This window comes from Taeniopygia guttata, chromosome 6 (genome assembly GCF_048771995.1).
Source record: "Taeniopygia guttata chromosome 6, bTaeGut7.mat, whole genome shotgun sequence".
NCBI lineage: Eukaryota > Metazoa > Chordata > Aves > Passeriformes > Estrildidae > Taeniopygia > Taeniopygia guttata.
In genome coordinates this window covers 33,865,882-33,880,429 of record NC_133031.1, presented here as the reverse complement: position 1 = coordinate 33,880,429, position 14,548 = coordinate 33,865,882, and the positions used below count along the sequence as shown (strand labels likewise).

General features: G+C 44.2%; 2 protein-coding genes across 2 annotated transcripts in view; both read left to right on the top strand.

Annotated features, from left to right (window-relative positions):
- The window catches only part of UROS (uroporphyrinogen III synthase), a 623,177-nt gene that overhangs the window by 176,996 nt on the left and 431,633 nt on the right, over positions 1-14,548 (top strand). The gene's annotated exons all lie outside the window — the stretch shown is intronic.
- Positions 1-14,548, top strand: part of CTBP2 (C-terminal binding protein 2) — a 284,786-nt gene that overhangs the window by 138,373 nt on the left and 131,865 nt on the right. The window lies entirely within an intron of this gene.

The window sequence follows — 14,548 nt, the reverse complement described above, 5'->3', positions numbered from 1 at the left end:
TTCACTCCAGATTTTATGGCAGCTCATAAGGGCTGCATTTGAGCTGCTGTTTATCATAAAGCATATTAGCAGTTACTGAAATTCTGAGCTGTAACTGGGATGCAAAAGAAGATCCTTCCCAAAATATACTTCAGGAATATATGACTGCAACCACCAAGTATTCCCAAATAAATGGGACAGTTCCTGGCTGTGCCACTGGGTGGTTCGTGATGGAAGTGCAGCCAGAGAGATCCTGGAGAAACTCTTCTGGCTCTTGGAGCACTTTTGTGTGCTTGAATGACTGCTCTCCTGCTGCTTTGGAAGACGAAAAGGTCTGTCTGTTGAAGCTTCTTTTGTCAGAAGAGTCTTATTCCATGCTTTTCCTTCCCTATCTCCACCAGAATGAAGGAGGTGACAGGAGAGCTTTCAAGGAATTACACTGCACAAACCTTTCCTGTCCACAGGCAGTTTTACCAGCAGATCCTTATCCCGGCCTCTGGAGTGAAGGTTTCCTGCAGGAAGTTGCAGAAACATAATATTTATGTATTTCAAAGACAAGAGATATTTTTATTTTCTATCAGTTTTCATGCAAAATTATAATCTCCAGCACTTTGCAGGATCCTTGTCATAAAAGACTTCTGGGATGGATTAAACTCCTTGGCACCTCCTCAGTGATTAATCAATCTCAACAGGCATTTATTGCTTTGTTCACTACAGCACAGGAGAGATTATCCCTTAAATATACTTGACTCTTTTGGTACCATTCAATTACACCAAAGAGAACCCCAACACATACACAATTATTTTGAACTAGTTCTCCAGTGAGGAGCAATTGATCTTTGAGTGTCTCTTCCTCTTCTTGTTATGCTGATTAATAGCCTTGGAGTTAGACCCTGAGAGGAAAACATTTCCAAAAATAGATGACAATTTCCATCTTCATATTTTAATTCCTCAAGGGCCCTTTGCATCCACAACAAAGCCTGGAGGAATATTCCCATTTCTCCCAATCTTTTTTAACCTTGTCACCTCCATGATGGAGCCACCCAGGTCCCAGTGCAGGGGATGGAAATGGGAATTCTTGGTGCCACTTAGGGCCACCCCGTGTGTGCCTGTGTCCCACACTGACAGGCTGTCAGTGTCCTCTGGGGATGCACCATGGCAGGGAGTGCCTCAGAAACTCAGTGGGAGAGCCCAATGCTTCCTGAGCAGCTCTCCTCCAGTGCTGAGGGAAGAGGAGCATCACCCTCACCTACAGAGGTGGAAATTCCTGAGTACATACTGACAGAAATCCTGGGAAGGGGACAGGGCAGATGGCAAACGGGGAGGACAGAGTCATTTGGAGATGCCACATGGCACTCTTACCCTTGGAAATGTTTTTAATGCTATCCCATCCAAACACAAATAGCCAGAGGGAGGAGGTGATTGTAAACCTCAGACCCCTCCCATCAAGTTGGACTGGGTGATCTCAGGGGGCTTTTCCAGCCTAAAGGATTCCATGATTCTGTGAAACACCAGGAGAGGAGTGGGGCTCTGTGCCTGGGTTCAGGGCTGTCATCCCACTGCTGGAGCTCCACATGGTTTCCCTTTAAAGGAATAACATGGGGTTGGTTTGCAAACAAAATAATGATCTTTTCTTACTTTTCAGGAAATGATTTTTAATATAGGTTATTGAAGCGAGGGGAAAACAATTTAATTGTGAGAGCTGCTGTGAACCATCTTTAACCCCCGATGTACTAAAAAGAGGGTTTTCAGATAAGTTATGGTTTTTAATCTAAGTTAAACCATTATGTACATAAGCACTATGTTTTTACTATTCTAATAACTGCCAGCTTGGACTTACCAATTCTTTTTTTATCATCTTTTTTGTCTTCCAAGACAGAGTGCTACATTTGAGCTTTAAGAAATATTTTATACTTTATTTGTCTTCATTTCTTTTCTACAGTGTGTGGTGTGATATTGAATCTTGAACTCTGGGCATGATTTCCCTCAGCATATGTGTAAGTTACTGGCTTTTCTGAGAGATTTGAAATGGCTGGATAAAATTCCTGCCTTTAAGAAGTGCATGCAAGTGGTCACATCTCGTCTGTCCTGGATGGCATCCAGTGATCTGTTGTTGGTTCAACCTTCTGATTAATAATTTACATATACTTGAAATGAAGTTTCTTCCCTGCAATGATTAATTACCAAATGAACAGTATTGAAAACATATTATTCTCATCATTCATTTGGGGAGATAATCTTGGTAAAACATGTAATTAATTATGTGACAGTCACATAGAGAGTTTAGGATTTACACTGATTTTCTGCCCCTTGAATAACAGTCCTTAGGTTGCAACAAAACCCTCTACAATTGCAATTATGTGTATGAAATTAATATGTTTTTAAAAAAAGGACATTTCAAGAAAGGAAACTTGACTTTTAAGTTCTTCTGTACATAAACATTGCATCATTGTGCTCCTTCCCTGTACTTCATGTACCCCTCGTGCCTTTCCTGCCAAGCCCCAGCGAAGCTTTACAACCTGAATTAATTAATCCAAGTTTCCCAACAGCTCTGGCCATAGGTCAGGTCACTGTGCCCTGCTGCAGCAGAGCCAGCTCAGGCACAGTTGGGTTAAGACAAGGAGGGAAAGGGCAAACACAAGACAAGAGCCCTGGAGATCTTTGCAGCTTCACCCCACTCCCAGCCAGGGCATCCTGCAAGGATATATTAATAACTCCTGTTTATTCTCACGTCCTTTGTTATTAAAAAATACATCAGAACCTCTCTTTCCCAGCAAACAATAATCCACAGTCTGTAATTTTAGCAGAACTTCTTTTCTAAGCATTTCATCTACCTTTCCAGAGAAATGAACATTTCTTCCCATTCTAACCACTGATCTGACCACTTTTCAAGTGCACTTCAAGGGATGACCACGGTGCTCAGTTCCTGTCCCACTGCAGCACCAGCAGCAACTGGCATGGCCCAATAAATGATAAAAATATCTGATATCACTTCTGAGCCCTCCTCTGTGGGATTTTGGGCCAACTTCCACCTCCAAGATCCCACCCCTCCCTGCACTTCTGTCTTATCAGTGGTAGGTAGATAGTATTTTTCCATAGGATGAAATTCCACCTGCTTCAGTTCTCTCCCAAACACATTTTAAGTATTCTTAGTCCCCAAAAGATCTCAGACTTTTTTATAATCTGCACCTTTCAGCATCCTTCAAGAATGTTATCGTAGCCAGTGATGGTTTGTTTGGAGTTGAAAGGGTCCTGCAAGCAAGACAGGATAATGGGACAGAAAACATGGTGCTGCCTAAAAAGATCGCTGCCCACACAGGGATTTATCTCTGGGACATGATCAGTAAAAAATTCTATGATGAAAAAAATACTCTGTTTGGGACTAAACCCATAAGGTGCTAGACTCCTCAGGAGGCTGGAGGCCAGGGACACAACCCAAGGGAAGAGAAGTCTACTCTGTGAGTCAAACAGGCTTTGTCCTACCCAGCTTTTTTCCACCCTGAGGCAGCTGATGACAACAGTTTCCACCAACACAGCCCTGTCCTGGCAGACTCCCTGTCTCTTGCTGGCAGATAAAGATTACAATAGCATCAGGGTGGAGGCCTGGCAGAGGAAACACTTCCCACAGCATCCCTGGGGATGTTCCCTGGAGCCCTGGCAGGGATGCAGTGCCAGGACTGGTGCTCCTGCTGGGATGGGCAGCGAGCACAGCAGCTCCCCTGGGGACAGGGGGGTGACCCCAGGGACAGGTGGGTGACTCCTCAGATAGGTGGGTGACCCCAAGGGCAGGAGGGTGACCCCAGAGGCAGGTGTTGGTGCCAGGGCTCTGCCACCAAACCGGTTGGCACAGGAGCACCAAGGGAACTGTGTCTTCTTGCTGTCATTTATAGCTGGAAAAACAGAGATGCTGTGCTGGAATTTGAAATGTAGGGAATTCTTAGAACTTTGGGTCTGTAAGTCAAAGCTTAGAATTAAACACAGGATTTGATCAAAGAACTTGGAAAAGATTTTTAAACTTACATGCTAGAAGCGAGAATGTGGATTTACAGTTTAAAGTAGAAACATGTTAAGAAGAGGAAAGTTTAGGGGTTTAGAGTTTAAGATATTGAAAAAATAAAAGCAGTTTTAAAAATAAACAAGAAGTTTAGAATTTAGTACTGTAGATTTGTGCTTTATACATGATTGGTTAAGAAAATTTATACTGTAATATGAGTCTATAAGACAAAATATTTAAGGATTGGGTTAAAAACATAAATATCTTTGTCGATAGTGTTTTATTAGTCAATAAATCCTTAAAAGGTTTTGTAATTATAGGCCTTGTGACCTTTTGAATTATGTGGTGAAGATATAAGTCGAACTCCTCATTTTACTTATGTAGAAGAAAAAAAAATCATATAATTTAAAGTAATTTAGAAGACCTTTAATTTATTTTTTAATTTTTTAATTTATTTAATTTAATTTTTTTTTTTTTTGTCTGGTTTTAATTTATTTAAATTTTTTTCATAATTCATCATAATGCTGAAAGAGTGAAAGCCATGGAGTACTTGCTCCTGCTTCACGCTGAGCACTTTTTCCAAACCCACCAGTCCTTAAGTGTGGGAGCAGCCCCAAGGAAATGAGCAGGATTATTCCTGTCCTTACAGCTGAAGCACACAGAAGTGCTTTGCTGGCCTGGAGCCAGGAGGCTCCGAGCTGTGGGACCTGGGCAGGAAATGCTGAGCCCCATTCCAGCATCCCCAGGGGCTGCTCCCCAGCCCTGAGCCCACCATGGCTGTGCCTGTCCCAGCAGATAAAGCAGTGCCTTTCTCAGGCTTCTCTGCCTCACTGCCCTGCAAAGGTTTGGGAAATGCCCACCTGGAGGGTCCACAGGACCCCGTGGTGCCTCCCCCCCAAAATCCAAAATCCTGTCCTGGGCAGGTGAGTGCCACCCCACACAGGAACTCTCCATGCACTGCTTGTCAGTCCTGCTGTCACATATGCTCACAGTGCACTGTAGTCACATTTTTCCCTCCCTGACCCTCAACATCTCAATTTTCTGTCTGCCTTTGAAATCTTGGCTAATTAGGAGGCTACATGTTCCCTGTGAGACTGGCCTTTTATGCAGAATTTGTAATTAGAGTGACTGTGCAGTGCTCTATTAATTGCAAGAATTGTGATTTTTAGATTAATGAGTTAATTGCTAATATCTGCATACGACATTCCCTCAAGATGTATTACATTACAGTAAATAAACCTTGTGCCTGGAATGGCAGGCATTAAAGGAAACTGCCGTGATTAGTTTGAATACTTTAGATAGCTAAAATAATATTTACTCAAAACACAATGTGTGTAAAACTGGATTTTAAAGCTCTTTTTTTTTCCCCCAGCCTCCCTCACTAGATAACATTTCTATTTGATAGCTGGCAGCCAGGATGCTGCTCTTCCCACAGAGATCCTCCAGCCCTGCCCAGCTCCACCTGGGCTCTCCACCCAGCCCTCCCTCTCCACTTACACTTTGAAACTCCTTTGGACTTCATCCCAAATGCTGCACCTTGTCCTTGCAGCCTCCTGAAGGATGCTCCAGAAGCAGTTGCTGCCATCCCTCTGCACATCCCCAGCACACAGGAGGCAGGGAAAAGCTGAAGCTGCAGGAGTTGCAACAGGACGGGGGGAATTATCCATATTTAAACTCCCAAGCTGCTCCTGCTTAACTGTTGTAGCAAAATCCCATTGGAAATGTAACAGCCAGAGCTAGCCAAGACCTTGGTAACAGCTGAGTGATTTTCATCACACAAGTAGCTGTTTGCTGAAAAGTGTAATTTTGGGACAGCTGAAACTATTTGCAAATTCATCATGATTTCAGGAAATAGCCTCCTGTAGAATAAAAGCCCCAAATGAAAAAGTTTCCCAGTTTCCCAGTTCGATATTTTCTAGATTAAGTGCCTCTTTTTGTTTTGCAAATGAAATTTGATTTAGATATTTATCTAAATTAGATAAAAACCTGCAGAGGATGAATGCCAATGTTGGTTTGCACGACACAATCCCTTTGGGCTTGGCTCTGAGTAGTTCTTTCCTTTTTGTACTTTCTGTTTATTTGTTTAAACAAAACCTAAGCCCTACCCAAACCCATTTCCCAGGATTTTAGTTTAGGCTGAGCTATTCACAGGAGTTATTCCCATACTTGCTACTGCACAGCAATAAAGGCAGGATGAGTTAATTCCAGTAATGAGCAACTGCTTAGCTCAGGATCCATACCCAACAGACTTCTCAGAGAAAAGTTTATCTGGAAATCACATTGCATTTGTGTTTTATAAAACTCCTGTTTGCTCACACTGCTGAGAGCCATGGCAGCTCAGGGGCATTGCTGCTGCTCCCCAGCTTCTCAACAAGAACCCCTCCACTCTCAGCCCCTGTAGCTTTAGGAGCTTGACATTTCAATGAGATGCTTCCTTTCATGAACTAAAATTTCCTTAGAAAACAGGATTAATGGCAGTTGAAAAATCCTCTTCACTTGTCAAAGTATTTCAGATTTTTTGAGCCTGGCTAGTGAAGACTTCTGCTTGCTTTCCCAAGGAGAGCAGCTGTCCCTGTTGCTACACAATGTGTGCTTTGGAGAGAGGACAGCATGGAATTCTGGTTTGGGAGATGTGCCTGTAGCTCAGATGCCCACCCAAATACTGCTGCACCTCCCAGGGCCCTTCATGGTGGTACTGGATGCACTCACCAAAACCTTGGGGCTGCAAAGGGCTTGAGCAGAGCTCATACAGGGAAGCAGGGGGAAAAGATGTGTTCCAGACAAGGAAATATCCCAAACCAGAACAGTCTATACACATAACTAGTACCTGCAATATATTGCATTATATTATATTATATTATATTATATTATATTATATTATATTATATTATATTATATTATATTAGCTGTCACCATGGAATGCATAATGCTTCTCAGAACAGGATCAGAAACTTCTCATCCTGGAATCTCCCCCAAACCATGGGAGAAGGTGTTAGGTACTAAAAGGCAGCAGAAAATTGGCTGCATTATAGGCATTTCAAAAAGATGCTGGAACAAACAGGAGCATCCATCCTGTTTCTCTGTCTTGGAGATTTTTTTTCTGACCACAGATCCTGGAAATTTAAGTTTCCTGGGGATTTAATGGCAAAGATTGACGACATCTTAGAGGTCTTTTCAAACTTTAATCATTGTCTGATTTCTCTGGCTGCTATGTTCTGAAGTTTATTCAGGAAATAGGAATGTAAGAGAACAGATCTTCTGTGCCTTTTATCTTTCTCTTTAAAGAATTGAATTCCTACAGCTTGTTTACTGCCAAGTAAGAAGTGAAAATGCTTACTTAGAAACTAAGGACTGGTCTTCACCACAAAAGTCTGTTGCTTTGATAACATTGCTGTTAAAGCAACAAAAATCCTCCTGGGGACACAATTCAGTTGCTAAAAGGAATGCAGACACCAGTGCAGCTTCTTCCAGTTTGGAAAGGAGAATAGGCAAGATGGTACAGGATATGTTTACACCAGTGTAATTATATGAAAATAGGACTTCCAATATACAACTTCTTCAGTTTAAAAACTCCAAAATTCCCTTTGTAGTAGTCACTGCTGTGGCAGTGGCTGCTTTCAGGTGGATTGTCCTTTGCTTCAACACACACAGCAGCTGGGACTGCTCTGAGATTCTGGGGTTCTGAATTAACCTGGTGCTGAGCAGCTTTTGGCAGGGCTGGCTGAGATTTGGCTACAGGGCTTTGTTTCCCCATAGGAAACCCTTCAGTCTAAATGCAGAATTGGGAGGGTGAGTGCAGGTAGCTTTTCTGGCTGTGCATGGGCAGAATCACTCCCAAACACCCAACCAACCTCTGGGACGATGTTCTTTTTTTAAATTCCCAGCCAGATCCGCTGCCAGTCTCATGTGGTGGGGGTGCCCTACACAGGAGCCTGTGCTGGGTGGCCCTGGGCTGTTTGGATGGCAGTGGAGGGCACAAAGCTCACCCAGCTCAGTCCCCTTTGTACTTGTGCACCAACACCGCCTTATCTGCATTTCCCTCGCTCGCCCCCGAGCTGACACCACGCTTGCTACATCTCTGGTGACCACAGAGATTTAAGACACAATTGTACTATCAATGAAATGCAACTTATGCCTTCCAGGCACTGAAATCCTTGGAGGGCCTCGTGCAGGGCTGCACTGCTTCAGTTTTATGCCGGTAAGTTCCTAATTAGCATAGGAGACTGCGGGCTCTGCTGAGGAGGATGCTGGCCGGGAAGCAGCTTCTCCTGCCCTGCCCAGGGACTCTGCACTTCATGGCTGCTCCCCAGGTACCTCTCTGACTCACAGCCTGCAGGTGCTTTGGGACTGGGATGATCTTCCCAAGGACAGCCAGCACAGGAGGACAAGGTCAGAGCTGCTGGCTGCTGCCTTGCCCCAGCCCTTGTCTCTAACAGGGTTGCACTGGATGCCCCAGGGCAAATTCTGAGAGACAGAAATATCCCTTCCAGCTCCCAACAGCATGAACCCAGAGACTGTGCCTAGATGGCCCTGTGCAGTAACCCCTGATGGACCTGTATACAAGATTATTTCAGCCCCAGGAGCTGGTTTGGCTCCCCAGCATTTTGGGTGCACTATTTAATTTTGTACCATGAGAAAAGATGCTCAGATATAAAAGCTGATACGTAATGATGATTTGATAGATTCTCGTGTTATAAGAATTCATCCTCGTTCCCTATTCCCTCTCCCACACCCTTGAGGGTTGCAGACATCTGTCATACCCCCTTTGGCCAGCTCTTTTGCAGACAGATCTCAGATGATGCCCCAGGCGTGACTGTAATCCAAACAGTGAGTGACAGAGAGAATAAGGCTCCGTGAGTCGGGGCTGAGGAACACAAGCCCACATTCCACTCCAAGCACCAGCAGTGCCTATGCAGGGGCATTCCCAGTGTTTGGAATGCCCAGTCCACCTTTTCATTTTGTAACCAGACTCTTCTCTGTCACTATTAAAATGTTAAATCTCCCCATAACTAATTTACAAACCAATAACAGCTATAGAGGTAGAGGCTGGGTGCTGCAGAGTTTTCCATTAAGCTATTACAGGATGTTGGAAATAGAGGCCATTGAAACAAGCTGGAGTTTATGGAAGGTAAAGGTTGAGGAAGTCCATGATAAGGGAGAGGGAGCAGGAAATGTTTTTATCTGATAACTATTTGTTTAGAAACACCTGGCACATACATCAAATTAGGGCATCCAAATGCCCTTCAAACTTTAAACCAGACAGATTGATTCAAGCACCTTTTATTAAACTTTCCTGGAAAGATTAAACATCAGCCTTGTGTTCTATCAGCAGAACAATTCTGCTCATGCAGCGATGACATTAAGATGTTTTATGGAAGGGGTGTACAAATGTGCATGCACTCTGTGAGGCTTTTCTCCAGACTTGTAAGAATATAAACCCAAGAAAATGGGAATAAAAATACCCCAACAGTTCTGCATAATGGTTTCACACGCATGCAGGGGTAAAAAAACCCACAACAGGATTATGAAAAGAGAATTTTATTGCATGTTGGCATCCTTTTGCTCATGTTTGCAAAGGGAAATGGATTTGAGAATTTCCCACCGATTTGAATTCAGTGGCTGTAGTAGGGCAGAAGTAATATGTATTGCCTCGTTCTAATCATCGATTCAATTCAAGAGTTCTCAGCATGGAACTCTTTTCCTTTCTCAATGGGAATAAATTTTCCAAGAAGGGATAACACCAACATATTATATAAAACATCACCCAGCCCCTAAATTTGTGGGACTTTGTGGAAATCACTCAAAATCTATATTTAATTTGATGTGAGGAAAGTACGATGCCGAGCCCAGATTACAACACAACTGCTACTATTACGATCAATGTACTGCTGAACTAAATTGTTTTATATATTGTATTAGGAGATCCCAGGTGTTTTGCTGGTCTTACAGCCCACTTGTTGCTGCAGTTGAAGCTAGGAAAGGATTAATAAATTCTGGTATGATGTGTGGGTACCCCATTTCCTGCCAACCTATGCTTGTCTCCCCTCACCACCACATATTTAAAGGAGAAACATGAGCTCCAGCAGGGCCTTTTCTCCCCCAGCTCCTGCAGAATGCAGCCTCATGGTTCTGTCACCTCCCCTGCCCAGGGCACGGGCACAGTAATACATTAACACAGGTCATAGCCTGACAAAAACTCCTCAGGCAGCATAACCAGTGCTGCCACAAAGCCAGCCCTGCTCCTTCCTCCCACCGCAGCCTCTGAAGGCACAACCAGCCTGGGCACCAGATCCAACTGAAAATAAGCTGCTTTTTTTTTTTTTTTAATTTTTTTTCACCCCCCACTTCTTTACCAGGATTAGTGTTCAGCTGGATCTGTTCCCTGATCCACTTCACCTTGCAGCTGCACAAATGCTGGTGCTGGCAGCAGGAGGAGGCAGGGAGGGCTGGGAGCGCGTGGCCGGGGCCCAGAGGAGCCAACTGCTCCTGGAGGCCCTTGCAGCAGCAGCTGAGCACAAATGGCTATTTTTTTAAATTTTATTTTATTTTTTAGTGGGCTTGGTTTTCTTTCAAAATGAGGGAGAGCTGGGAGAGTTTCTGCCCAGCCTCCAAATAAGCCACACTTTCCCAAGCAGGAACTCCAAGTCCAGCGTGTCCCTGCAGCAGGACATCACCAGGGATGTGCAAGTCCTGCTCCCAGAGGCAGAGGGCAGGAAGGGCAGGACCAAGGGAGATTTGGGGTCTCAGGACCCTGGTGGAGCACACTGACCACTCCCAGCAGTGTGGGATCACAGATGGGGATTCCAGCATCTCAAGCAGCAAGGCAGCAAGAGTACAAACGGGGGTCATCTCCTGTAAGGAATCCACTTGAGATACTCCCATGGAGTACTGAGAACTGTTATTTCTGGTAACTTCCACGCTGAAACCTGCCTTGGTGGTTTCTTTTTCATGATGACAAGCAAGATTCACTGTGCTTTTAAAGCAGAAAGAAAAAAAAAAAAAAGATAAATGCATCTACCCTTCTTTCTCTGGGCTCCCACCGAGAGCTTGTGGCATGAATGAATTCTTTTCACTTGCATTAAGTTACTCTTATGGTATGAAACTCCATGTCTGGGTTGAAAACCTTTTAAATGTGTAACAAATAGTGTTGCAGTAATTAAATTCTAAAAACTGATCCTAAAATGGAGGGGGAAGCTGCTGATCTAAGATGATACACTGCCTTTAAGAGCAATTTTTTTCTACCGGTGCAATCCTTCACACTGGATGACATCCTTACAGTAAATAATATAAAAAGTGATGTGAACCATCCTCCTAATGAATTTGCTTTCACAAGCCTGATACCAAATGTTGGAATTTTGGCTCACCACTAGAAGTAATTGTTCTTGATGGTGCTTATACACTCCTGTCAGTCTGGTGTGAGATTAAAACTATGAGAAAAACAATGCTTCTTCTAAATTCTCAGCTCCAGAACAGTTTACCAAATATGTTTTGGAACAAATCCATCTCTGGTTTGCATCAATCACAGGAGTAAAATGAAGGATGTGCTTCTTTCAATCTATTTTCAAGTTAAAATAGGATGCTGATATTAAAAGTGGAGTATGTGAGAAAATAAACCAGTCCATTTCTCCATTTATCCAAATTTACGTTCACAAAAGCCTCTAAGGAAAATGCCTTACTGTACTCATATTCCTGCTTACTGGAATTGTATTACAGGCAGATGAACCAAACTCTTGACTTACATTTCTAGAAAACAAGTGTTTCCTGCCAGCCATTTGTAAAAAAAACATGAGCAGCTTCTCAATTATTGTAATGATTATCCATTATAACCTAGCCAGCGTATCTGCTCCAAACCAGTTACCTTTGTAAAAACTGGTAAAAAATAAATGGGGTATTGATGCTGGTGCTGGATACTCAGTGTTCCTCACATCCAAATCTCATTTCTAACGATCAAATGCAGCTCAGAAGGATCGAGGCAGGATTTGTGTCTGCCTGTTCCTGCCTAGCACCGAGTAACTAAGTTGCACAAACACTTGGAGCAGTAAAATAACTGGTCTATTCTAGTCAACAGATACTCTAAATCTGCAGGGAGAGAGATGCTGGCACTGAAATTTATGCACTGAGAGTCATCCAGCTGAAGTCACCGCGACTCCTCGCGCTACATAAAAGCGACGCAGGAGCATCATCTTTGCAGGATCAAGGCCCACATTTGCATCTGCAAATCAACCCTTTTATGAAAAGCAGGCTGTAAATTTTATTTATTATTATTATTTTTTTAGTTCCTCGAGGCGTAGCAGTGCAGCAGGAGGTGCTGCTCCCAGGCTGACGTGTCGGTGAAGTGTAGAGGCAAAGTGTGATTTGCTCCCGGTTGGTGGAGCCTCGTGTGATGGTGCTCAGCTGCTCAGAGCCAGCATGTGGGTCAGGAAACAATATCCCAACATCACCATTCCCCTGAATCCCCTGCTCAGGGAAAACAAGTTGTTCACAAGAGAAGCATGTCATCCCTTACTAAAAATAATTACAAATTCGTCAAATAGAACCAGCACAGACACAGGGGCTGCAAACTTTCTGTTATGTTTTAGTGATTAAAGCTGCAACACTGGGTGAGCAGCATTATTCCAGCAAGGGAGGTGAGCCCTGACTGGCAGGGAACAGGGGCATCGTGTAAATCCTGCACCCCAAACACTCAGTTCTCATACTGGAGGGAATTGTAGGAAGTGAATTTTCAAAAGTTAATTTGATTTCACAAAAAATTATGCTGGAAGAGCTTGGTCCCTAACTGTTACCAGGAACTTTTCAGTACTGATAAAATAAGTGGAACAGAGGAACAGCTTGGATTTGCTTTGCAGGCATCCCTCAGCAGGACTGGTTTTCTCCTAGCAGGGATTATCAGCACAGCCATCCCCAGTGAGTCCATAAGCTTGGGTGCCTCAGAGATGGGTGGAACCTTTCTTTTCAGTAACTGCCTGAAACATCGGGCCAGAAGTTGGGTAAAATCTAGAAACAACCTGCAGGAAAGAGGCCAGGAGAGAGGTCTGGTCTGTGCCTGCACACAGCAGAACAATCCTCCTCTTGGGCTGTTAATTCTTCCACTTGTCCCAAAACTGCTGCTCCCAAACTCTGGGAAGCCAAAACACCCCACTCTGAGCACACACTAAATTTTACACAAACCAATGAGGCGCTGGAGGAACTGAAGCTCCTTCAAGGTTGGACAGCAGCTGAATGGAAGTTTTAAAAGCTGCAATTGGAAGTTAAACCCCCGTCGTTCCAGGCCTCCCACTGAACCCACTGTGTATCTTCTTTCCGAGCATCTCATTACAAAGGCTATTTCACACTTGATGAATGTTCGATCGCAATCCAAATAGTTTGAAGAAAAATCCACATGCCTGAGGATTGCCCCCTGCTAAAGTCGAAGATGTGTAGCTTCAGAGCTTTCTCCTTTACAACCTGTAACCTAATTGCTCTGGTAATGAAATAATTATTTGTGTCTTTGGCCTCAACTTATGTCACTGCTTTTGTTTACATCATGAACTCAGGGTTATTTATTGGAAGCAATTGCTGTGTTCCTACCCGGCACCCCCATACACTGTGTGTGGAATGTTTAACAAAGCAAATTGGGTAAAGCAAAGTGAGAGCAGGGTTGTGGTGTAAAAAAATCCCCACTGCAATGCCAGGAGCAAGGCCTTGGTCAGTGCAAATCCCTTCATCCACTGCATCCCACGTGCAAAGGAGCTGCCCACAATATTTTGACAGTTAGCAGTGCCGCCCATGAAGGAAATCCAGGAAGTCCCAGTAATATGGAAATTGTGATTTTCATGTTGAGGTTTCCTCCAGGCAAGCAGAGTTTTCCCTTTAGAGGGACTTTTGCCAAAGGGAAAAGTGCAGAATCAGATGCATCTTTCAGCTGAAAGCTGCTGAATTTTGCTAAACTCTGCATTGAGGTGCCCGGCTGTAACCACATCGTGCAGAGCCCGGGCATCACGGGGTGGCCACAGCTGTGGCCATCTCTGCACTGACACCACGGGGAATCCTGGCTCCAGCTTCTGTGGGACAGCGGCAGCAGCCCCCGGCAGCAGGTGCTGGGAGGACAAATGATGGACGTGGTGCAAACATCCACCAAGGACGTACAACGTGCTCATAAGAATCAAGATCTTTAAGCCCTTAACCGTGTAATTCCACCCACAAAAACTGAAGCTCGCTGATTTATTCTCATGGACAATTGAGCTGGCTCAAGGGTTTTATTAGGGCGGAAAAGGAATGTACTGTTTCCCAGGCTGATTGAGAAGCACGGGATATATATATATATATATAATGCAGGACGCTTGATGATTCTACAACAAAAAGATGGGATCACCACCTGCCCACATTCTTGCGATAAGCAGATGAAGAATGTCTGTCAAAAGACTAATTCCCAAATCTACGGGGGTAATACGGAATACAAACACAAACAGATGCGCGCCGAGCGCGCTCTCGTTCTCTCGCACCGGGCCGAACGCCGGGCCGCGATCACCCCGCGCTCACACCAACCGGGGGCCGGGCAGCGATCGCGGTGCGGGGCCGGGCCGGGCGTGCCCCGGG